The sequence below is a fragment of the Equus przewalskii genome, chromosome 31 (assembly GCF_037783145.1).
Source record: "Equus przewalskii isolate Varuska chromosome 31, EquPr2, whole genome shotgun sequence".
Classification (NCBI taxonomy): Eukaryota; Metazoa; Chordata; class Mammalia; order Perissodactyla; family Equidae; genus Equus; species Equus przewalskii.
In genome coordinates, this window is record NC_091861.1 from 25,610,436 (window position 1) to 25,634,093 (window position 23,658).

At 39.3% G+C, this 23,658-nt stretch overlaps 1 long non-coding RNA gene across 1 annotated transcript; it reads left to right on the forward strand.

The window, feature by feature from the left end:
- The first annotated feature begins 1,524 nt into the window (after positions 1 to 1,524).
- LOC139080661 (uncharacterized) lies at positions 1,525 to 17,152 on the forward strand. Its single transcript, XR_011535343.1, has 2 exons — positions 1,525 to 1,714; positions 16,908 to 17,152. It is a non-coding gene; the product is annotated as an uncharacterized lncRNA (long non-coding RNA).
- The last annotated feature ends 6,506 nt before the right edge of the window (positions 17,153 to 23,658 follow it).

Here is a 23,658-nt window from a genome sequence, read left to right on the forward strand (position 1 = left end):
AAGGAGGTAAAAATATGAGACAACTATTTACATCAGGAGAAATAGAAAGTTCATGAAAGAGAATATAGTAAACGATGTGACTCAGCTGTGAATGATAATTACATTGCCATTATACTGCATGTTGATTTATCTATAAATGGTAAGATAACTACACAGAGAAGGTGGAATGAGGGGAAGCTGTGGTAGGGACAGAGCATGGAGGAGTGCTGTGCAAGATAGGAAAGTCCTCCTCTGTTAGAGCAGGTAGTGTGGACCTTAAACAAATAGCCAGTTATTTCTCCAGCAAAAATGGGTTTATTTGGGATCAGCAAAAAATTGCAATTCAGGGTCTGCAACCTTACTGAGCCACTGCAAGTCCCTAGCAACAAGGGAGGAGAAATTCTTTCTATAGAGGAAAAGAGGAAATTGTAAACAAAGAGTCTGTTGGGGGAGACTGGGAATTCAAAGTATAGTTTTCATTGGCTGAACTGTGACCTTTCTCATTGGCTGAGCTTCTTGCCAGTCAAGAAGAGAAAGTTTTTCTCCTTCCTTTTGAGCTCTGCAATCATGGTAGGATGTGAGAGCTCCCCCTTTTGGCCTCCACACTCCAATATAATGAAGTTTCTGTTTATCAATTTCCACGGAAGCCAGTGGTCAATGATGCAGGCTGGGCGAGCCGAGGAGTCAAAAGAAAGATTTCTTGGACTCTCAAGGTCTGGTAGTAGTGCTCTTTTATTCAGAGAATAGCATGGGGACAGGACCCATGGGCAGTGAAGGGCTACAAGCATGGGGACAGGACCCAAGGGCAGTGAAGGGCTGGAAGCATGGGGACAGGACCCATAGGCAGTGAAGGGCTGGAGGCATGGGGTCAGGACCCATGGGCAGTGAAGGGCTGGAAGCATGGGGACAGGACCCCTGGGCAGTGAAGAGCTGCAGGCATGGGGACAGGACCCATGGGCAATGAAGAGCTGCAGTGGGTTGAGGGTAGGACTAAATTTATAAGGCATAGGTATGTGAGTTATTTCTTTACAAGAAAAAGGAAAGATCACTTTAAAAAAGTTGTTAAAATGGTATCAGTGCAGGTGGGGTCTGGTTATCGAGTGGTCGTATAACTTTGGGTATGAATCGGGTTGAATCAGGTCGGGACTCCTATACTTCTGGGAGGATGACATAGGTCAGTATGTAGGCCAGAACACCTTGGGCTTCTCTTCCTGGGGCAGCCTGGATCCACATCAGGCAATGCCCCAGGTTGAATTCCCCAGAAGCCACCTCTGAGATGGAGATCAGCATGCTAGAAATTTCCTGGGGGAGTGTTCTTCAGAAGAGAAGGAAAAGAAGGATTGAGCAGAAGAGGGGCTGTTATGGGCTCTTAAAGAAGGCCTCAGCCAACACTTCAGGCAGCTCTGAAGCTAGGTAGCTCTTCAAAGTTGTTTGACCCAACATGAGACCAGAGGCTGGTAATTTATGCCCTTTGTATATAACTTGTTGAATGTGGGCCTCCCTGGGAAGAGGCTGTGACCTTGGCAGAGAGATGTTTCTCTTCAGCAGAGGCAATTCCTGAAGACAGCTGACGACTGAGGGTTGTGCTCCAGCAGCACTTGGAGCAGCCGGCGGACTGAGTCCTTCGTTCCTAAAGAACAGCTCCTCACAGTATCCACAAGCAGGAGGATCAAAGAAAGAGAAATCCAGAGATTTCGGATGAAGCATCATTTTTAGAATTAGGTAAACATACAAGGTAAAACAGCTAAAAAAGAGGTGCTTAAGGGGATGGGAATAGGGAGTGGGGAAGAATGGGGCAGGTACTACTAGTTTTCGTCTAAGACTGAAAGTAATATAGGACTTTGAACTTAAATGCTTTGAAGGTCAAAGCTTGTGTGTGTGTGCGCGCGCGCAAAGAAATATCCATTAAGATGTATGTCACTCTATAAAGAGCATGTTCTTTAATCCTATTAGGACTAGAGGTCACAATGTGGAAAGGGACAGAGATGGAGTTTGGGAAAGGAAGAAACTGAGTAAAGCATTCTGCATAATAATGTGGAAGGGTAACTCTGCAGAAGACAGGGCTAGAGAGCTTTGCAAAGGAAGAGACTGGGAAAGTGATTCTGTCCTTGAGGGTTGAGGAGCCTGTCGTCTGTCAGAACTAACACGGGCCTCACGTCAGCCATCACCCTGGGGCCAGCATCACACTCATCCTCACAAGGTGAAGGCTGACCAACACTGTGAACGCTCTTCTCCACTCTGGCTTTTTGAGGAGTTAGGAGGTCCGAAGCCGTCCCTGGGGTGGCCTGCTGAGGTTGTTCTAAGACTCAAGACCCAGGTTTAGGGATATTAAGTACAAGACAAAAGAGGCCGGATCCTGGGGTTATTACAAACTCTGATAAGATTAGGAGTTCTCAAATGGGAGGTAGAGTTTTTATACAGAATCTAAAAGAAAGAACCCCCCTGGCAGGGGACAGGGACATAAAACACTTAAGCCAGACTCTAAGAGCATCCTCAAGGGGATTCTAAATGAACCGATCAACTTCTTTGGTGTTTGAACCTCTGGTTCCTTGAACATGGGAAGAAGTTACCTCTAAGGAAGCGTTTTAAATTGTTTCCTTCATACGCTGTTATACCTTTTATTTTCCCTAATCTTCAGTAAAGTTTGGCACGTCCATTTCATTGTTTGGAGGCTTTTCCCAGCCCACCTGGCCCTTCTGAGGTCTCTACCATCACTGCGGAGTTTGCCAGGACCCTCAGGGATACTTCACAGCCCACCCACCCCAGCAAGGCCTCCAAAGAAGTCTTCTAGGTTTCGATATTCTTACACTTACTTTGTTCTCGTGTAGCAGAGGACAGTGTATGGGAACACCAGTGCCTCTGGTCTCTGCCCCCTCAGCCTTCAGGATTCCCCAGCAAGATCTGACGTGAACTCCTCAGCTCCAAAACACGTTTGGAACTGTTCTCCCAAGGGAACTGGCATGGCCAGTAATCTCTGAATCAAGTATCACTTAGGGTCTCAGCAGGAAGCAGATGGCACTCCCAAATTAGGATCAAGTTTAAGGAAGGTTTATTTACAAAGGGACTAATTGCACAGGCGTGGCAGTGTTGGGAAGCTACCAAGGATGGTGCAGGAACCTGGGCCACCAGCAGTAGAACCATTCCACCTCCAGGGCCAAAGGGTGAAGACGGGGGTTATCAGAAACCCAGGAGAGAAAGACTGGAAAGACTATGGACCTTCAGAAGAGGGACACAGCCAGCTCTGGGCAATTTCACAGGGAAAGGGTCAGGGTTATTAATACCCTATCTCATTCTCCAGTCTCCTGTCAGGGATTCCCATTGACTAAACCCTACTGGAAGCCAGAGGGCAGAGGTGCTTGTTGATTTAATTCATTAAAGCTCAGCCTCCCAGGGTAAGAAGCAGAGAGAAGAAGGGTGTTGAGTGGTATGAAGAGGCAAATGGAAGATATCCAGCACACCCTAACACAATTCAGAATTCTGACAGCCGACTGAAGTTATTAAGTAGCTTCGATTGTGAATGATAAACAAATCTTAATACAGAGTTTCTCTGAGGTCTCTGTCCCCACATGTAAACACTGTCCAAGGCGTATACAGTCAGAGATGGTTGTAAGAGAATTGATTTCCAGGTTACAATCTCCAGTGAAATTATGCCCATTTCTAAAGCCTTCAGCATGAGATTGGGCCTCTCACTTTGGAAAGGAAAGGACTACACCGTACCTATCTAAAATTCTAATAAAGCCTATTTTACCAGGATATACAAATTTCTAGGGCACCAAATAAGTGGGGAGCATTCGTTAATGAAAAAGCCCCATAAACCTCTGGGGCTTCCTGCCTTTATCTTTCTTACATTTATTTCTGTTAATGTGAAGTCTGTTAGAAACAGAGTGTTTTGGACCATGGTGTGATGTCATGAATTTAAATATATGAGAGAGTGGGTGGTGGGAGTGGTGACGATTTTTGTTCTATGACTTTGCCTTTTCCTGTTTTTAAATGAAAGCAATTCTTTTTGGCTACTCTCAACATTCATTCCTAGGATATGCCATTAGCTGGAAAGAAAAGTACCTTTGAACAGCTGAAGAGCCATAAGTTAGTGATGTTAATTCTTTTAAACATGGCAAAAATGTTTTCTGTGTTAGGAAAACTTATCCACACTGTGGAAATAAAGCAAAATGTTGATAGTGTGCCTTTTCAAGACCATTCTGGAACATTGTCTTATAGGCCAGCCTAAGGGATATATACACCTATATCTGACATGTCTATATACACCTATACCTGACATATCTATATGTATCTATTTGACAAATGATTCCTATCCAAAATGTTTAAAAATCTAATAATCAATTTTTAAAAAAGCAAACAATCCAAAAAGTGGACCAAAGACGTGAACAGGCACCTCATTAAAAGAAGATATCCAAATGGATAAGAAGCACATCAAAAAATACTCAACATTATTAGTCATCAAGGAAATGCAAATTAATACCCCAGAGATTTCACAATACACCTACCATGACGCTAAAATCGTAAAAAGATTGACAATACCAAGTGTTGGGGAGGATTTGGAACAATTGGAACTCCCATACATTGTTAATGGGAATGCAACTTGGTGAACCACTCTGGAAAACTCTTTGGCAGTATCTGCTAAAGTATAACATGCACAATACCGTATGACATAGAAATTCCACTTCTAGGTGTACACCTAAGAGAAATTAGCATACATATCCACCGAAAGACATGTACAAGAATGTTCATGGCAACTTTATCCGTAAGAGCTAAAACCTGGAAACAATCCAAATGTCAACAGGAACCTATATAAATCAATTTTGGTATATTCGTATAATAGACTACTACTCAACAATATAAAGTATAAACCAATAGTATATGCAACAACATGGATGAATCTTATAGACACGATATTAAGCAAGAGAAGGCAGACACAAAAGAATAAATTCTGTATGATTCCATTCATATGAAGGTGAAGAATGGGGAATGCAATCCATGGTGACAAAAGTAGAACAGAGATTCTCTACTGAGGGCATGTTGACTGGGAGGGGCCTAAGGAAACCTTCTGGGGTGCTGGAAACATTCTAATCTAGATCCAAGTGGTGGTTATTAGGGTGTATACATATATAAAATTGTATTGAGTTGTTCTCTTAATACTCATGCATTTTATAGTATGTAATACCTCAGTAAAAGGGTTACAAGAAGATTATCAACTAGAGAAATAATATAGAAAGGAGGAAAAAGGTAGTCACTTCGCTTTCTCTAGAATTTAGAACCAAAAAGACTATGGTTAGGAGTTTTATTTTTTTCCTAAAATTTGGGGATTTTCTCCACATCTCTTTTCTGGATACATTATAATTCTGGATCAATATCTCAAAACTTTTAACATATGCAGACAAATAGGTTTTTGCATTCCTTTTAAATAGCTGACAAAGCTTGTTGTTAATCAGATTCAATTTCATTCATATGTATTGTAATGTTTTTGTTTTGTAAATATGTTACATACAACAAAATGTAATTGGTCTAGAATACTTATAATGTATATTAAAAGACTCAAAAATTTTAAAAATGGGAAGCCAATAGGGAGTTTTAAGCAGGGAGGTGGCATAAATTAAATTAACAATACAATAAAATTATCTGGCTTCAGGGTGGAGAATTTATTTTAAGTAGAAATAAGAAAGCCACTGTAATAACCCAAGCCTTATTTCATAATTTAGAAGTTGTGATAACTCCAGTAAAGATATGGCTGAAGTGTCCCTTTATGTTATCTATAAAAAGGGAGTTTCATGAACATTTAATATTATAAACAAAATTGTAAAAAAAAGCTTAAACTACTAAACAGTACAAAATATTTTAAATACTTTGGAAGCCATCGTGTTTCCATGACTAATGTGCTCATTATAAACAATTATTTATTTTTGAAAGCATGTTCTTGAAAGACTCTGATTGAGCATCAATTTGTCCAGTAGTTCAAGTACATACATGCAATACCTGGCACGTACTATGTACTCAATAAATATTTACTAAATTTAAAAAAAGATTATCAACTATACATGCTTTTTCCCCTCTTTTCTAACTGCCCCGAAGTTAACATGTTCTACATCCCCAAATTATCATACAGAGGTTCACGATTTAAGATGGCAGAAGAACTCAGTTTATAGTGACAGATGTGTTCTAGAAAAGTCATAGCTCTTAAAGATGGAAAAGGCCTAATAGTTGGTTATAAAAGTGTGATAGTACAAAAATCAACAAGGACAGTACAAAAATCAATGTGTGTGGTCCACAGTACACACACAATTTGTTTTACGTTCACAGGCTTAGCATTAATTCATACAAAACAGAAGGTTGGCATAGTGGGTGGAAGAGAAAGAATGTCTAGAGCAGCCAATTAGGGTTCAAAGAGGCATCTTTTTTGAAATTGCTCACCTTAGAGATTAGGCTCACTCCAGCCTGTTGGGGAGAGACCAGTGAATGGTGGAGAGTATCGACTCCCTTCCTATTCCCTTTCTGGGTTGGTACAATTCATGGAGCGATCACGTAGGGCAGATAGAACAATTCTAGCTTTAGGCTGAGACGATTTCTGCGATCCTCAGCCCAGTTGCTCAGGTTTCCAAGAGATTGAGTTTCTACAACTTCCCACACCAAGGTTACTTCCAAGCAGGAAGGCAGATGACCGGACCAAGCAAGAAATGTGCATATTGAACCAAATGTTTATTATCAACACTGCTGGGCCATTCTCCAGTATCCCAGAGGCACTTGAGTATGCAGGCTTCATTTTACCTTTTTGTCCATAACTTGAATTCCCTCCTTCATGATTTGATCTTTTGTCTGCAGCACCACCCTCTCAGAGACTGACTCCTCTACCAAGATTTCCTCCCAAAATGTGGCTAACTAAACCACGGGTTGCTCTGCTTCTTGTTACTATTTACTTCAATTGCATCTGTCTTTTCCTTTTCCAGTTTTATTAAGATTAACTTACATTTAACGTTGTGTAAGTTTAAGGTATACCTCATATTGATTTGATACACTTATACACTGCAAAATAATTACATCATAGCATTAGCTAACATTTCCATCCCGTCACATAATTACCATTTCTTTTTTGTGGTGAGAACATTTAAGATTTACTGTCATAGCAACTTTCAAGTATATAATGCAGTGTTATTAACTATAATCACCATGCTATACATTAGATCCCCAGAACTTATTCATCGTATAACTGGAAGTTTGTATACTTTGACCAACATCTTCCCATTTTCCCAACACCCTTGCCCCTGGTAACTACCGTTTTACTCTCTGTTACTATGAGTTCAGCTTTGTTAGATTCCACATGTAGGTGATATCATACAGTATTTGTCTTTCTCTGTCTGATTCACCTCATTTAGCATAATGCCCTCAAGTTTCATCCATGTTGTCACAAATGGCAGGATTTCCTTCTTTCTCAAGGCTGAATAATATTCCGCTGTGCATACACACCACGTCTTCTTTATCCACCTCTCTGTTGACAGACACTTAGATTTTTTAGATATCTTGGGTGTTGTGAATAATGCTGCAATTGTATCTTTTGTCATTGTCATGACATTAACATGGGGAGAGAGCCCCAGCCAAGACAGCTGGGATTGGAGGATTTTAAATTCTGCCTTTACTGAAACATTAGCCTACTTAGATACATGACTCACCTTATCTCTGTGCTTCAAAGAAAGTTAACATTCTAGTTTCACCACCTGATTTTGTCTGTTTCTCCCCCAACTTGGTAGCACATTTAAATACCTTCAAATCTACACATTCTCTTTCTAGTAATTAACCCTCATACACTTTCTTCCCCTGTTACTTCTCCTCCTGACCAAGACTGCCAGTTCAACAAGGGCATCTACAGCAAACTGAGCTCTCAAGGCTAGAAACCTTGAGCCAGTGTGCAACACGGGAGTGCACACTCGCCCCTGACCAGCCCATCACGAGAGCTAAGACTGCAAACCCATGAGGGTGGAAAAAGAGGGGATTTTTAAATATTGTTCGCCAATCATGCAAGAATCACATTTTAAATGTATCAGTTACTTTCTATCAATTCTTCTGCAAAACAAAAGATATATATATATATATATATATACATGTATATACACACAAATAATTACTCCCTAATTTATCTCTTTTGTAACTTTTTTTACATAATGTTTTCTTATTTTATGACTCATCTGTACAACCGACACATTATATCTAGAACCGACAATACTGCATTTTTTTTTAAAGTATGCTTTTTTTGGTGAGGAAGATTGCTCTGAGCTAACATCTGTTGCCAATCTTCCTCTTTTTTTTTCTTCCCAAAGCCCGAGCACATAGTTGTCTATCCTAGTTGTAGGTTACTCTAGTTCTTCTGTGTGGGACGCCGCCACAGTATGGCTTGATGAGCGGTGTGTAGGTCCATGCTGAGGATCCCAACCGATGAACTCTGAGCCGCCAAAGCGGAGCGTGAGAGCTTAGCCACTCGGCCATGGGGCTAGTCCCCTGATCAATTCTACATTTTATACTCTTGGTTTTTAGCCAGTTTTCCCATCTGTAAAATTCTTTGAATCTTGATTCCACTTTCTATCCTATTAAATTATCCCTTCCAGGTTTTGCTCTTCTGAACCTTCGATTTATCAGAATATGAGATTTCATTCAAAAACAATCAAAGAAAAACTTTCCCAAAGATTTTATTTTCATTGAAATTTCTTCCAAAGCATCATCAGCCACTCTAAATTAATAGGGAAGAAGCACTCCTTTTAAGATTTCTCTCTCTCAACTTCTTCTTTCCCCTCTCTTTCTAAATGGGCTTCTTTTTTCTTTCCATCCCCCTCCTTCATTTTGCCATTTCCCTCTCATCATACCACTATCCCCAGAAGCCAAATCCAGCCGAAGTGACTCAGACAACAGTATTTCTGACTTGACTTCTGACTAATAACATTTCCCTAAGGAAGTAACTTCCTCCTTTATTTTGTTTTGGTTTCTTGATCTTCAAAATGGTCACAATAACACAGGCTATCCTAAATAGCTCAAGCAATGACTTGCAAAGAGCCACTGCACACAAAGCAGTATTTTTCTCCCTAGATTTAGTTCATTAGGTGAGCCATTATGAAGCTTCCTAAGCTGCCTCTGGGGTCTGTAATATTCCATTTGTAGTTTGGTTTAGAGCAGAATAGTCATTGTATGTGATGAATGGTATCAGAACAAGGCTCCATTCAGTTACCAAGCTAGATGCCTTTTATTTTTTTCCACATCAAAATGTGGTGAATTGCACAAAATTGAATGAAATTCATTTCAATTACATCCCTTACCCAAGGGCGCTTGAATCGTTGCTTCACATTCTAAGCCTCTTTCATTAAAAAAAAGAAATCACTTGTCAAATGATTTAAGTTTTGAGTAAGAAACTAAAGCATTATGTTAAAAAAAAGGAAAAAATTACATGCATTTTTAAGGTTTATGTATTCCAAGAGACATACTAAATTTGAATCCTTGAAATATTTTTTCTCTCTCTCCTCAAGGTAAATCATCTGCTGCCTGAAATTCTTCCTTTTCCCTCTGCCAGCATCTAAGAATATTGTTCAGTTTTCTGATGGGGAAGAGGACTAAAATGGGCATAGAAAACTTTGATCTTGGTTTTTTGCCAGTTTTTCCACTAGCCAAACAGCATGTTTTCAGATTCAGCTACCATTTTTTGTACCTTTACGTGCCAACCACATTTTATCATTTAGGACCCACAAAAGCAAGGTTAGGACCCTCCATTATGAAAAGTCAATCTTTACTGTTTCTTCTTAACACTTATCAAAACTGTAATCAACTAATTATTAATACAACGTTTTGTTCAATATCTCCATTAACTATAAGCTTCATGAGGGCAGAGTCTGCGTGTATAGTGTTCACTTTTGTAACCTCAGTGTCCAATCCAGGGCCCAGCACAATAGGAGACACGCAGTAAATATAGCTTGAATAAAGGGGTTAACCAAAAAAACAAAACTGAGGCTCAGAAGTTAAGATTGTCCAAGACCAGACTTAAATGGCTGAGCTGTGACTAGAACTCAGGACTTTAACTCCAAGAAGAGTTCCTGTTCTTAAGCTATTTTCGCTTTCGTTCATCCCTTGCTTTTCAGAAGTTAATCGAGAGAATACAAGAATACATGGAGGCAAAAAAAATGAAATGCCTACATCGAAAAAATGTGAAATGGGTCTTTTATTCTGTCTGATTGCCCAAACTCCAGGTCACAATCAAATCATTTCTAGACTTTTAATGAGGAGCACTAATTTCTGCAGGAGAAAGATCCTAGGACTTGCTCGGTCTATTTACTATAGAATAAGCTGGAGTTATTCACGTCCCCTACTGTACGCTGGCCAGAGGAGTAAGTCGGCAAAATGCCAACAGTCCTTCACTTATCATGGGCCTCTCTTTCTCCTCTGTGGGCTCCTAATTACGGGAGGTTCTAGGTAAGGTTGACTTGTATACCAATTCTGCACTGGGAACTGTAAACGTTGGATTCTAAGTTTGTTGTGTTTTTCATTTTTAAAGCATTCCACAGAAATACGTTTACAATATACTTTCTTCAAAAGAAAAATCTTCATAGTGAATAAAAGCAGTTCAAAGTTTCACTAGCTTGTCTATCGTGAAGTCAGATATTATTGTATAGCATAGCATCCTTCAAGGTCGTTCAGGAATAAACCTTATTCAAACTTTCCTGCCGTTGTGAGTCAGGGCTAAAGTACAGAAAACATACTGTACAGGAATTTGGAGAAAAAAATCCTGCTACTTTGTCCTGGGTTGAGATTCTGTAGTATTCTCATTCACAGTAATAATTGCCAAAATGCAGGGTCATTTTCCAAGAAATTTATGTGTCTTGGACTTTCTGCTCCAGCTGGTGTATTGATTTCGCAGTGCTCTGTTCCAAATCTCAGTTCCAGTTCATTGCTGATTCCATCCTGTAGTGATTAGGAGGATGGTGGTGTGGGATCTTGAGTCGGGGGAGGAGGGAGGACGGAGGGGAGTGAAATCCATCTTAACTTTGAAAAGCCCAATGTTGACCTGCATTTTTGAGGGTGATAGAGTCATTTAGACATGCTGATTGACTACAGCTCCTCCCTGCTTCTGGTTTTTTTCCACGCAAGAGAAGACAAGCTGTTTTTGCAATAACCTTTCCTGCTTCTGCCCACACTGGTGGCTCCATTCCATGCTCTAAATCATCATCTTCATGAGGTTTAAGTGAACCTCCTTCCAACGCTCTGCAAATTCAGTGGCATATTGTAAATCACACGCTGGCTTTTTCAATCGCCTGGGCATGATTTTGAAGATCTTTGGCTATTTTTTAAAAGCAGCAGATTTGTGGTAAAAGCTTGGCCAAATTTGCTATCTCATTTGCCAGATTTTGAGTTTTAACTGTAGAATTTCCATTAATCTCAGCTGTAGTTTAATGGATGTGCTGTCTCATGTTCATTACATAATCATTTCATTTAATTAATTATGATATTGTCCTTCAGACACTTATTGGGGACTTCTAATGGCCTCACACTGGCTCCTAAGCAGGTGCAAACTTTTATGTGGTCTTTGAAAGCTGAGCATTATGAAATGAAATGTTAGCCAAGCTTACCTCTCACTCCTGCAAAATATCTACACTCCACTGTCCTCCCCAACATGGCAAATTACTCCTCCTCTCATGCTTTTTCTCACTGAGCTTCTACAGCTCCCTTGCCTACCCTCTCTGGCCTCTAGACCGATTCAAATGCCACAGCTGGGGCCCATGCTCTATTCCACCTCAGATTTTTCTCTCTCCCTATCCTTCCCTTTATTGACCACTTAAGTTTTGGCCGCTACAGACAAACCTGTTCTGTGACTATTGATGTGACTTTGTTCAGATTATTGCATGTCTCGTCTTTACTCAGCCTCTTCATCGACAGTGGAAGAACAATCATAGACTGTTATGAGAATTCTATGTCTAACATAAGCAAAATGCTTAGGTCATATTAAGTACGAAATATATTACTTCCATTCTCTTTTACCCAATAATTTATCCTAATGTTTTTATATGGCTAAGCGCTGATACTTCAATAAATCCCCTGAAGGAGTAGCATTATATGCATTCCTGTTCTATAGTGAGGCATACAGGACCTGAGGGAAAAAGATAACGAACTAGAATATAAATTGACCTGCTTCCTGAAAACGCATGGATGAATTGTGGTCAAAGCCTGTGGACACTCAGCTGTGAGCTCTTATTGGGAGGAAAGTACCCTAATGTTGATTGTTACTCCTAGTGAGGGAGCAAGATGAGTCAGTCAAGACAATGGAGCCACACTGCCTGCCTGGATCAATGCTGGCTCTGCCACTGATTGCTGTGTGCCCTTGGGCAATGTCTCTGTGCTTCAGTTGCCTCTTCTGTGAAATGAACATAACAATAGTAAATGGTACCTACTTTAAAGGTGTGTTGTATTAAATGAGTGTATACATATATATATACACACACACCATGTATAAATGCCATGTAAGTGCGTGCTGCTATTATTAGGCCATTGTTGATGTTGTTGTTATTATTATTATTAGGGCAAGGTAAAAAGAGGCAGCTGTTGTTATCTTGAGAGGCAATGTAACATAGAGCAGAGAGAATAGAGTTTGAATTTAGATAGACCTGCATTCTGGAAGGCCTTACTTCTTTCAAGGCAAAAGTCTCCCAGTCTGTTTTCTTATACAGGAGATGAAGTTAATCCTCATACCTTTTTTTTTTTGAGGAAGATTGGCCCTGAGCTAACATCTGCCGCCAATCCTCACATTTTTGCTGAGGAAGATTGGCCCCGAGCTAACATTTGTGTGCATCTTCTTCTGTTGTATATGTGGGATGCCTGCCACAGCATGGCTTGAGAAGTGGTATGTAGGTCCACACCCGGGATCCGAACTGGCAAACTCTGGGCCGCCATCAGAGTGCGTGAACTTAACCACTATGCCACTGGGCTGGCCCCTAATCCTCATACTTTTTCTTGTGAGGATTATGTGACACAAAATACTCATTGTATAGCATTCAGCACAATGACTAATACAAAGAAAGCCCTCAAAACTGGAGGTGATATTATTATTGTAGCATTTCACTTAATCTATTATAAAATGAACCATTATTTTATTTACCACCAGGAAAGAAAGAAATATTGCCAATTACATAACAATGGGCCACAAGATAAGATATATTCAATTTTTAGATAAATAAAGACGTGAAAAAAAAGGTGTCTTAAATAGATGAAAAACACTACTCGTGCTAAGCGGAGGATCATGAAATAGCTAAACTCTCATGGATGCTCTGTGGTCTGGGAGGCGGAGTCAGTGAAAAGAAGGGCGTAAAGGCCAGTCCTTGGCTCATCAGGGCCTTCAGGCCCTGAATTCTTAGATCCAAGCCTGGGTGTGTGTGTCCATCATTTTAATTCCATAAGCACTACATACGCCACTGTGGACTCATGACTTTGCAGTTTCCTCTTTCTTCCCTAAATATCTGGCCGTAAGAGCTTCAACAAAATGCAACTAAACTAAACTATGAAATATTTTTATTATTGCCTTTTCTCAGGCCCTTCCACTTTAAATTCAAAAATAGCCCAAACAAATTGCATGGAAGTTTTCTTAGTCTTCAAGGCTATTCCTTTTTAACTACAGCTGCACAAGATTTTCATTCCATTTCCTTTGAGTGACCATGAGAAAAGTCTCTCCTTTGTCTTTTTCTGGTTCTAAGACCCCAGAGGATAAATTGAGTTTTTGGGACATTGCCAGATGTGTGATAGGTCTACAAGGAAAACAATAAGCAATCTTTTCTGTTTGGAAAGACTAAATTCAGAGACTACTGCCCTGACAGGTTACACATAAAACCAGTCCTCTCTCCTCTCCCGCAGCCCATCTTCTGATTAGCTTTCCTTTGAAGGCTGACTGAGATGAGTTAGAGCATCTTTTCTCATTCAGATCCCGTGGATGTGGGGGTGTTAGAATTTACACACAGAACTAAAAACTTTGCAACGCCGGATTCTAAATCATCACTATCACGGAGTTTAGTCTAGTGTCACTGGCCTCATCAGACTCATATTTCTCTCTGTCATAAGGGATTTTTGGCCAGCTTCTTTCAAAATCTTACAGCACAACTGTTTCCTTTTCATTCGTACAGATTCTTCATGCACTGTTAATCTAAATAGCTTTTTGAAAATTGTATCTTATTTTATTGCCACTGCTGCAATGTTCATTCCTACTCCTATTTCTCAACATATGGTGCTCATCTTCTTGCCACTCTAGGGAGGAAAGGGCTGAGCATGAGAGATCAAGAGAGGGATCTCAGAGCAGGAACGTGTGTGGTAGAAGGAGAAGAGCACGCTTGCATGTTTGCACAGCCTTTCTATTTATAATTGCGACACCCACATGTTGCCCCCAGCTGAGGGGGATGTGGCTGATGTACACGGGGGAGTGCCAGCTAACCAGCTAAGTACTGGAAGAAATTTCCCACTTACACCACAGACACATCCTAGTGCTATTTTGAAATAAGGTGACAAAGAACCTGTATCATCAAAAAAGGATGATTTCTCCCCTTAAGTAAATCTAGAAAGGTAATTTTCTAGATGTAGTGATGCTATCACCTAAAACTGAAACATAAAAAGTTTCTCAACAAAGCTAATTTGACCAAAACAAATTAAGATAGAATACAATCAATTGATCAAAACACTCCCACAAGGTGTCTCCTGCCTTGTTCTCACTTGTGTGATCCTTGGGAGCAAGGACAACCTTACTTGCATTTGAATCTCCTGCTGTTTTAGGACAATGCCTGACAACTTGATGTTTCTCAATAAATGTTTGTTTAATTGAGTAGAATTAATGATCAACCTCCGAGCTGTTACTATAAACACTGATAGTAAAGAAATACGTTTTTTTACTTAACTCCTACAGAAGTAGAATAAGTTTGTTGTAGATCAAAGAAAAAATATGGGTAAGCAAACAGAAAAATTTCAGCCAATATTTCACCACCCAAAGACAACCACTCTTAGTGTTTCAGCTTCTAGAACCTAGTCTGAATTCAGGTTTAAATTTCCAAACTCAATACAAACTCAATACAATGGTATACAATCCATGCCACAATATAGTCACTGATTCCAGCAAAGACATGATGGACTCACATTGTGGAACTTTTTAACTAGTAAAGGAAAAATCCTTTTCTAAGTCAAAGTCATAGAGAGTTGCAGATGGGTTCCCCAAGACGAAGCAGACCCTGAGATGAAGTCAGGTATGCAAAAGTTTTATTGGGGCATAACACCTAAGAAAAAAAGAGAAAGCAGGATTGGGCAGGGGGCTGTCGGACCACAGGGCAGATTTGACCCCTGTTTCTACCAACCCAATGGGAGCTCCAGAGCAAAGATTGCCCATTCAAGGAGTCCCTCGTTGGGTGGAAATGGCTTGAACCCTGAATTGCCACCTTGCTCAGTCATTGGCTGGCAGCCTTTGGAAGAACAGCATGAACTTGGGCTGATGCTGAGATGGATCTGGACAAAGCCAACAGCTGGAGGCTGACAGCTCCCCATACTGCTCGTAGCTAGCCAACGATACCTCTCATGAAAATGGATCTGGGTGGTGCCTCTTCTTGGCCACAAAGATATCCTCTTATGTTTTCTTTCCAAAGAAAACTGCTTTGCGTTGAGATCTTTAATCCATGAGAAGCTTATTTTTGAGTATGGTGGGAGTCAGGGCTCTAAATTGTTCCACCATTCACTGAATAGTCTATCAATTTCCAAAGAATTTTAACGTGACATTGGAAATGTTATCAGATAATAGTTTTTGAATATTGCAAGAAAATTGTCCTCACTTTTTGGGCTAGTCCCAATGTAAGGACTGTAAACACCTTATGCTTTTAGCGTCAATCTGCATTATTAACGTTTTCCTCTTACTTTCTTAAGTCTAGACAATCAACAAAACAATAAATTAAGCCCTGACTTGTAGTAGTGTCCAATTTCTGTGGTGTGACTACTCCCACCACAGCTGATTTCAAGCTACCAATGTGGTGCCACTCAGCACAGAGTTGGGGAGAGATAAACAGTATCACACTATTATCTAGTATCTCCTCCATACGGATAAAATAGATATAAATAACCTCAGGACCATAGATAATTGTAGAATGTACAACCAAAGCATAGTAAATGATGGTAAAATAATTAGTAAGTGATGAACTTTGGGTATTTATTACTTTTGTTGTTAGTATAATTTATATAATTGTAAGTTTATATAATTTAATTTTTAATAATATCTGTGTTTAAAAATCAGTTCACAAAACTTTTGAAAATTTAACAGTAGGCTCTCATGAACTGGCACAAGCCAGCTCCAGTATACCACTACAAACCAGAAATTTCCCTTTTAGGTACCTACCCTAGAGAAACTTGAGTACTTATGCACAAGGATTCAAGTACAAGAATACTCATTGCAGTGCTGTTTATAATAGGGGAAAATGGAAATGACATATGTATCTATAAGTAGACAAATTAATAAATAAACTGGGATTCATTCATATGATGCAATATTAAATTGTGGTTAAAAATAAAGTGAATTAGATTCTCATCTATCATCGTAGATCAATGCCCAAAGAAAGCTGCAAATACATTCTAATTGTGTAAAAATTAAAAACATCCAAACACATTTTAAATCTAGTTTATAAAATATGCATATGTAATTAAGGTGTAAAAATATGTATGAAAATCAAACACACAAAGTTCAGGGTAGTAGTTAGCTCTGGAGAGGGACTGAGGGACGGGGGAGCTTTAACTGTATCGATAACATTTTGTCTTTAAACAGAAGATGATAATCTGAGCAATAATCATAAAATAGAGACAATCCAACGTTATATTCCCCTGACAGAAATACACAAGATATCTGTGAAAGATTCTTGCTAAAAAAGAACTTATATCTGCTTAAGCTTCTAGATCCAACTCCCAATTTATGGAAAAACAGAGGACAAAGAAAAATATTAAATGGAGCCAAAGCGATGCAATCGACAAAATCTGGAGTGTGGGTTCTTCAACAACTAAATTGCAAGGAAGAAAAGAGAGGGACGAGGAATCTGCAGATCAAAAGAGTTGAGAGATCTATTAATCAATTGCAATGTATGGACATTACTTTGGTTCTGATTCGAACAAATAAACTTAAAAATTATGGAAAAAACAGGAAAATTTGAATACTGAATGGATACTCAAGGCCATTAAGAAATTAGTATTAATTATTTAGGTGAGATAATCATGTCATGGATATATTGAAATAATCCTTATTTTTAAAATCTTAACGTTAAAAAAAGTGTTTGGATGAAGTGATAAAATTTGCTTTCAAATAATCGGGGAAGTTGGAGGAAGTGGATAGAGGTATAAAGAAACAAGAGTGTTATTTCTTCTTCTATAGGTTTGAAATTTTATATAAACAAGTTTTTTTAATTGAAGTAAAATTGACATGCAACATTGTATTCGTTTTCTGGTGTACAACATAATGATTCGACATTTGTATACATTTCAGAATGATCACCACAATAAATCTAGTTACCATCTGTCACCATACAAAGTCACAAGTCTCTTTTTCTTGTGATAAGAACTTTTAAGATTTACTTTCTTAGCAACTTTCAAGTTTGCAATATAATTTTATTGACCATAGTCGCCATGCTGTATAAATAAGCTTTTTTTTAGAGGAGGAAAATAAGAAAGAAAAAAATGCAAGCAAACAAGAAAAAAAATCTATTAACCAGGGAGCTGAACATCTTTTATATCTAACTGGGTGTCATTTTCTGCATATTTTGGTAAGTTTGAAATATGACATAATTTATACTTTTAAAAGATTTAAATTCATATAAACACCTCCATAGTATCACAAACATAAAATATACTCTGACTCTATTTTAAATACCATGATCCAGCTTCAGTGGAAGGAGACAGATAAGTTATCAGCAATGAGACTGGGGCTTCCCACAGCCTGCTGCTCATATGTGCCAGACACCTTTGATTTACCCTCCTACCAGATTCCCCGGGCCCCTCCTCAGATAGCGCACCACCACTATCTAGTGCCATGAGCCAGAAATTAACTCTTCATGTCCACTTAAACAAACAAGCCTTAGTTTTACTGCTGCATGATGCATGAGTGGGCTAGACTGTTACTTCTAGTTGAAGTTACTTTCCAATTATACTTTGCTCCCTGGTGAATGTTGAAGTTACAAGATTAGTTCATCGAAGACAGTGTTCGATTCCTAGAGTACGACATGCCTTCTTGTGTATGTGGAGAGGGTATTTTCATGTTCCATTGTGTTTAGTAGCATTGTCAGGCCACTTAAGTGTTGCTGAACAGTTTCAAACTCTTGAGGGTGATTTAAATACTCCCCATGCAAATTGTATGTCTTCCCCAGTGCCCGCATGCATCCACACACACTCCTAGTCGATAGTACATGTTAAAGACGATAAGATACTCTCCTGGCAGCCAGTCGCAAAGGGCATGGGAGAAGAAGGGCACCTTCAAAATTAAATTAATTAAAAAGAACACAGTACTGCTTAAAGGCAGAGAACAGTTTCCCCAGTCTTCCAAAGACATTATGCTTGATTTTTTTTTAACATAAAACTTTTTCTCAGAGCTCAGGATCTTCAGCTCCTCACTAGCTCTAGTTTTCCAGTAAAAACAGAATTTCCGTTAATTCACAGATACATAGAGGGATATGAATGCATGTCCACATGAACAGCCAAAAGGCAGAGAGACCACTGGGTCAGGCTCTGCCATAAGTGACTTACTGGAAACGTGATATGGTGTTATTAAGAGCATGGACTTCGAAACCAGAGCGCTTGTGTTCAAATTCCAGCTCTGTCGTTACATGTCAATTGACCTTGGGAGAGCTACTAAACCTTGTCTGTTTCCCGTCTCTAAAATGGGGATGATGATAGTACTTATCTCATAGACATGTTGTGTAAAAACTCCTTAAGTTAATATATGCAAAGCCCCTAGAACAATGCTTGACATATAGTAAGTGCTACAGAAGCTATTAGCAATTAAGCTAATAAGCTACATTAGCTATTGTCATTTAATCCTGCAAACAACTAGCACCATTTTACAGATGAGGTTAAATAACTTGTTCAACCTTAAAAAGCAAATATAGAGGCCCGCATTGTGGCTGAGTGGTTCAGTTCACGCACTCCGCTTTGGGCGCCCAGGGTTTCCCCGGTTCGGATCCTGGGCGCGGACATAGCACTGCTCATCAAGCTGGCATCCCATGTGGCACAACCAGAAGAACCTATAACTAGAATATACAACTGTGTCCTGGTGGGGTTTGGGGAGAAGGGGGAAAAAAAGAAGAAGATTGGCAACAGATGTTGGCGCAGGTGCCAATCTTTAAAAAGAAAAAAGGTCAGTATAGCAGCCCAGCAAAGTCTCAAATGCAAGGTTCTGTCCAATGACTGTGTTCTTTCTCCCACACACTCTCTCTCTCATGTCTTTGTGAGTACATACCAAGCTCCCATGTTAATAGGAAAGCCATATCTTTATTAGGACATGAAATTTAACCCAAAACTTATGTGACTTTTGGATATTCCAGAATAAGGGAGTTGAAAAATGATGAGATATAATTGTCCGTTTCCCATATTGAGAGACCCCAGTCAGAGATGGAGAGAGGTTTGGAAGAGAGTTAGAGTATCAGATGATTCACATTTTGATGTAAATGTTCAGAATATTTAGACTACTTCACGTTGCATTGGTTTAATTAGTTAAGCAGTGATATCTCATATATTAACCATAAATATTAATGGTTCCAGGTTTAAATATGAAACAATTATGAGTCAAAATAATTGCTTTCAAGTTACCAGGAGAAGGAAGGTATATTGTGAAAGGAGAGACATATTTGAAATCAGAAGAGAAAATATATGTTAAAGACATCTATAAATTTAAAAGTAATGACAAAAATGTAGTTTTACGTATTGCTATGGGTTGAATTGTGTCTTCCAAAAAGATATGTTGAAGTCCTAACCCTAGATAGCCAAGAACGTGGTCTGATTTGGAAGCAGGGTCTTTGCAGATGTAATCAACTTAAGGTGAGGTCCTACTGAATTAGGCTGGACCCTAATCCAGTATGACTAAGGTCCTTAATGGAAGAGAAGAGACACAGAGAAAGACATGGAGGAAAATGCCCTATGATGATGGAGGCCGTAATTGTGTTGACTCATCTACAAGCCAAGGAACACCAAGGTTTCCAGGCACCCAGCAGAAGCTAGAAGAGAGTCACAGCACAGACTCCTTCAGAAGCTTCAGAAGCAACTGACCCTGCTGACACCTGGCCTTTGGACTTCTAACTTCCAGAACTGTGAGAGAATAAATTTCTGGGTTGTTCGTTGGTTTTGGGTTTTGTTTAGGTATGCTTTGTTTTTGGTGAGGAAGATTGGCCCTGAGCCTCAGTACATAATTGTATATCCTAGTTGTAAGTCCTTCTAGTTCTTCCATGTGGATACCACCATAGCATGGCCTCCTGAGTGGTGTGTAGGTCCGTGCCCAGGATCCGAACCTGCGAACCCCAGGCCACTGAAGCAGAGCGCATGAACTTAACCACTTGGCCACCAGCCCAGCCCCAAAATTTCTGTTGTTTTAAGCCAGCCAGTTTGTGGTACTTTGTTAGAGCAGCCGTCAGAAACTAACACACGTGTAGGTTAATTCAATGACCATATCAATAAATGATGCATGATTTAAAGAAACATTTCTGTGCTAACAATATTCATCTTTAGCACATTATTTTTAGCTATTCTCATTTAAACTATGTCAAAATAGTTTAAAACATACAGATGCACACACAAACACAAAAATTGTACTCAAAGACTAAAGAAATGACAGAAAATATGATTTGGCATATTAAACATGCACCACTTATCAAGTAACAAAATGTTCTACTGAAAAGAATCCCAGGCACGACATTTGTTTTTTAAAAGACCAACAACCCTGCTGACAGAAAATATGCAATTCCTTGAGGATGCCTTTTTTCCCTCAAGTTTTATTGAGAAATAACTGAAATACATCACTGTATACGTTTAAGGTGTACAGTGTGACGGATTTACTTTCACATATTGTGATGTGATTACCCAGTGAGTTTAGTTAGCATTCATCGTCTCATATAGATACAACAAAAAGAAAAACCAAACAAAGAAAAAAAACTTTTTCTTTGTGATGAAGACCCTTAGGATCTACTACTCTCTTGACAACTTTCTTAAATAACACACAGCGGTGTTAATGCTAGCCATCATGCAGTACGTTACATCGCTAGTACTTACGTGTCTTATAACTAGAATTCTGTACCTATTAACCACCTTCCTCTGATTCCCCCTCCCCTCACCTCTGATAACCACAAGTCTGATCTCCTTTTCTACAAGTTTGGATTATTTTTTTTAGATTCCACATAGAAGTGAGATCATACAGTATTTGTCTTTCTCTGTCTGACTTATTTCTCTAGCCTAATGCCCTCAAGGACCATCCATGTTGTCACAAATGGAAGGATTTCCTTCTTTTTTTAGGGCTGAATAATATTCCATTGTGTGTGTGTGCATATAGATAGTTAGGCAACCAACAGAAGTGTGTATATATATATGCCACATTTTCTTTATCCATTCACCTGTTGGTGGACACTTAGTTTGTTTCCAAGTCTGGGCTGTTGTAAATATGCTGCAATGAACATGAGGGAAAGATATCTTTTTAAGATAGTGATTTCACTTTCTTTGGATAAATACCCAGAATTGCTGGGTCATATGGTAGTTCTATTTTTAATTTTTTGAGGAAGCTCCATACTGTTTTCCACAGTGGCTGCACCAGTTTACATTCCCACCACCATCATGTGCTCTTCTCTGCATCTTCCCCATCATTTTTTGTCTTCTTTTTTTGATAAAAGCCATTCTAATAGGTATGGAGTCATATCTCATTGTGGTTTTGTCAAATCAATTCTTCAGTTGCCTATCAATGAGCCAGTGATAGAATACATCTAAGATTTTCAATAAAGAAATAGAAAACTCATAATAACAAGGGGGGCTGGCCCGGTGGTGCAGTGGTTAAGTTCACACATTCTGCTTCGGCAGCGTAGGGTCCACCAGTTCAGATCCCAGTGCAGACATACACACCGCTTGGCAAGCCATGCTGTGGTGGGCGTCCCACATATAAAGTAGAGGAAGATGGGCACAGATGTTAGCTCAGGGCCAGTCTTCCTCAGCAAAAAGAGGAGGATTAGTGGCAGATGTTAGCTCAGGGCTAATCTTCCTTAAAAAAAAAAAGAAAGAAAAGAAAGGAAATAGAAAACTCATAATAACAAGAGGGAAAAAAAATTTAAACAAGTCCCTTAGGGATTCAAAGCTAATTATAAGTGTGGAGATATTGGGTTGATGAATTTGAAAGGATAGCAGAATATTAATCTGAAATATACACAACCTTCATTTCAGTAAATATTACATGTTCAAGCAAAAACCTGTGAATCTCTTGTGTGATTTAAGACATCATCAACATATCAAGCATATTCTGTTAAAAAATAATATGAAGAGAGCCAGCCCTGATGGCTTAGTGGCTAAAGTTCAGCATGCTCCACCTTAGTGGCCCAGGTTCAGTCCTCAGGTGTGGAACCACACCACTCATCTGTCAGTAGCCATGCTGTGACAGTGGCTCACATAGAAGAACTAGAAGGACTTTTAACTAGAGTATATAACTATGTACAGGGGCTTTCAGGAGGGAAAAAAAAAGAGAGAGGAAGATTGGTAACAGATGTTAGCTCAAGGTGAATCTTTCCCAGTAAAAAATTAAAAAATAAAAATAAATTTAAAGTAATAGTAAGATGAAGAAAACATTATGCTAATGGTCTTTCTGAAATGACAGTGAAAAAACTGAAAATATGTGAACTTATTTTCTTTCTTCCATTAAAAGAAATTAAGGTGTGTTAAGCAGATTAGAAGTAAATGATTAATTTTGCAAAAAAGATTCTCATAGTATTTGCATACAATTAATAATAATGTATTACACTTCATAGCATTTGCATTAGATTTACTTATTGAATGCTTAAAAATATATACAAAAGGAGTACCCTTCTTAGCAACACTGATTTTGCAAACAACTGGTATCGTGTCTGTTGGGTCCTCCAGGATGCAGATACTGACATGGAGTTAGAAAAGCCAGCAGTTTACTGGGGAGTAATACCAGTGAAAAAGAAAAAGAAGGAGGATGCAGAATTGGGCAGGGGAAGCCTTCAGAACATGATGCTGATCTGACACCTGAGAAAGGAAAGAGGGAAAGGAAAGAAAATTTGGCAGGGAGAACCTCAAACCAGGAAGCAGATCTGACAAAGTCTTGGCCAGCTGAATGGAGAGCTTGGAGAAAATATTGCCTTGTTAAAGGAGCCCCATGTTGGGCAGAAATGGCAAGGCCTTAGCACCCCCTTAGCGCTCAGCTGCTAGCTGGAGGCTCCCCAGGAAGAACGTGGCCTCAGCCCAACCACAGAGTGGTATCCTGAAGGCACTGTACCTGGAGGCTGATAGTTAACAGCACTCCTTTTATCTGAATTGCCTTTTTTCTCAAAGGCATGTATGAGCAGAGCCTGGCTGTCACACCTACCAAACTCACAGCTCTCCTGCCCACAGTGCTGGAGTCTTATTCCCACACTTCTTTTTCTGCATCCCCTTTCGAGACCCTCCTCAACA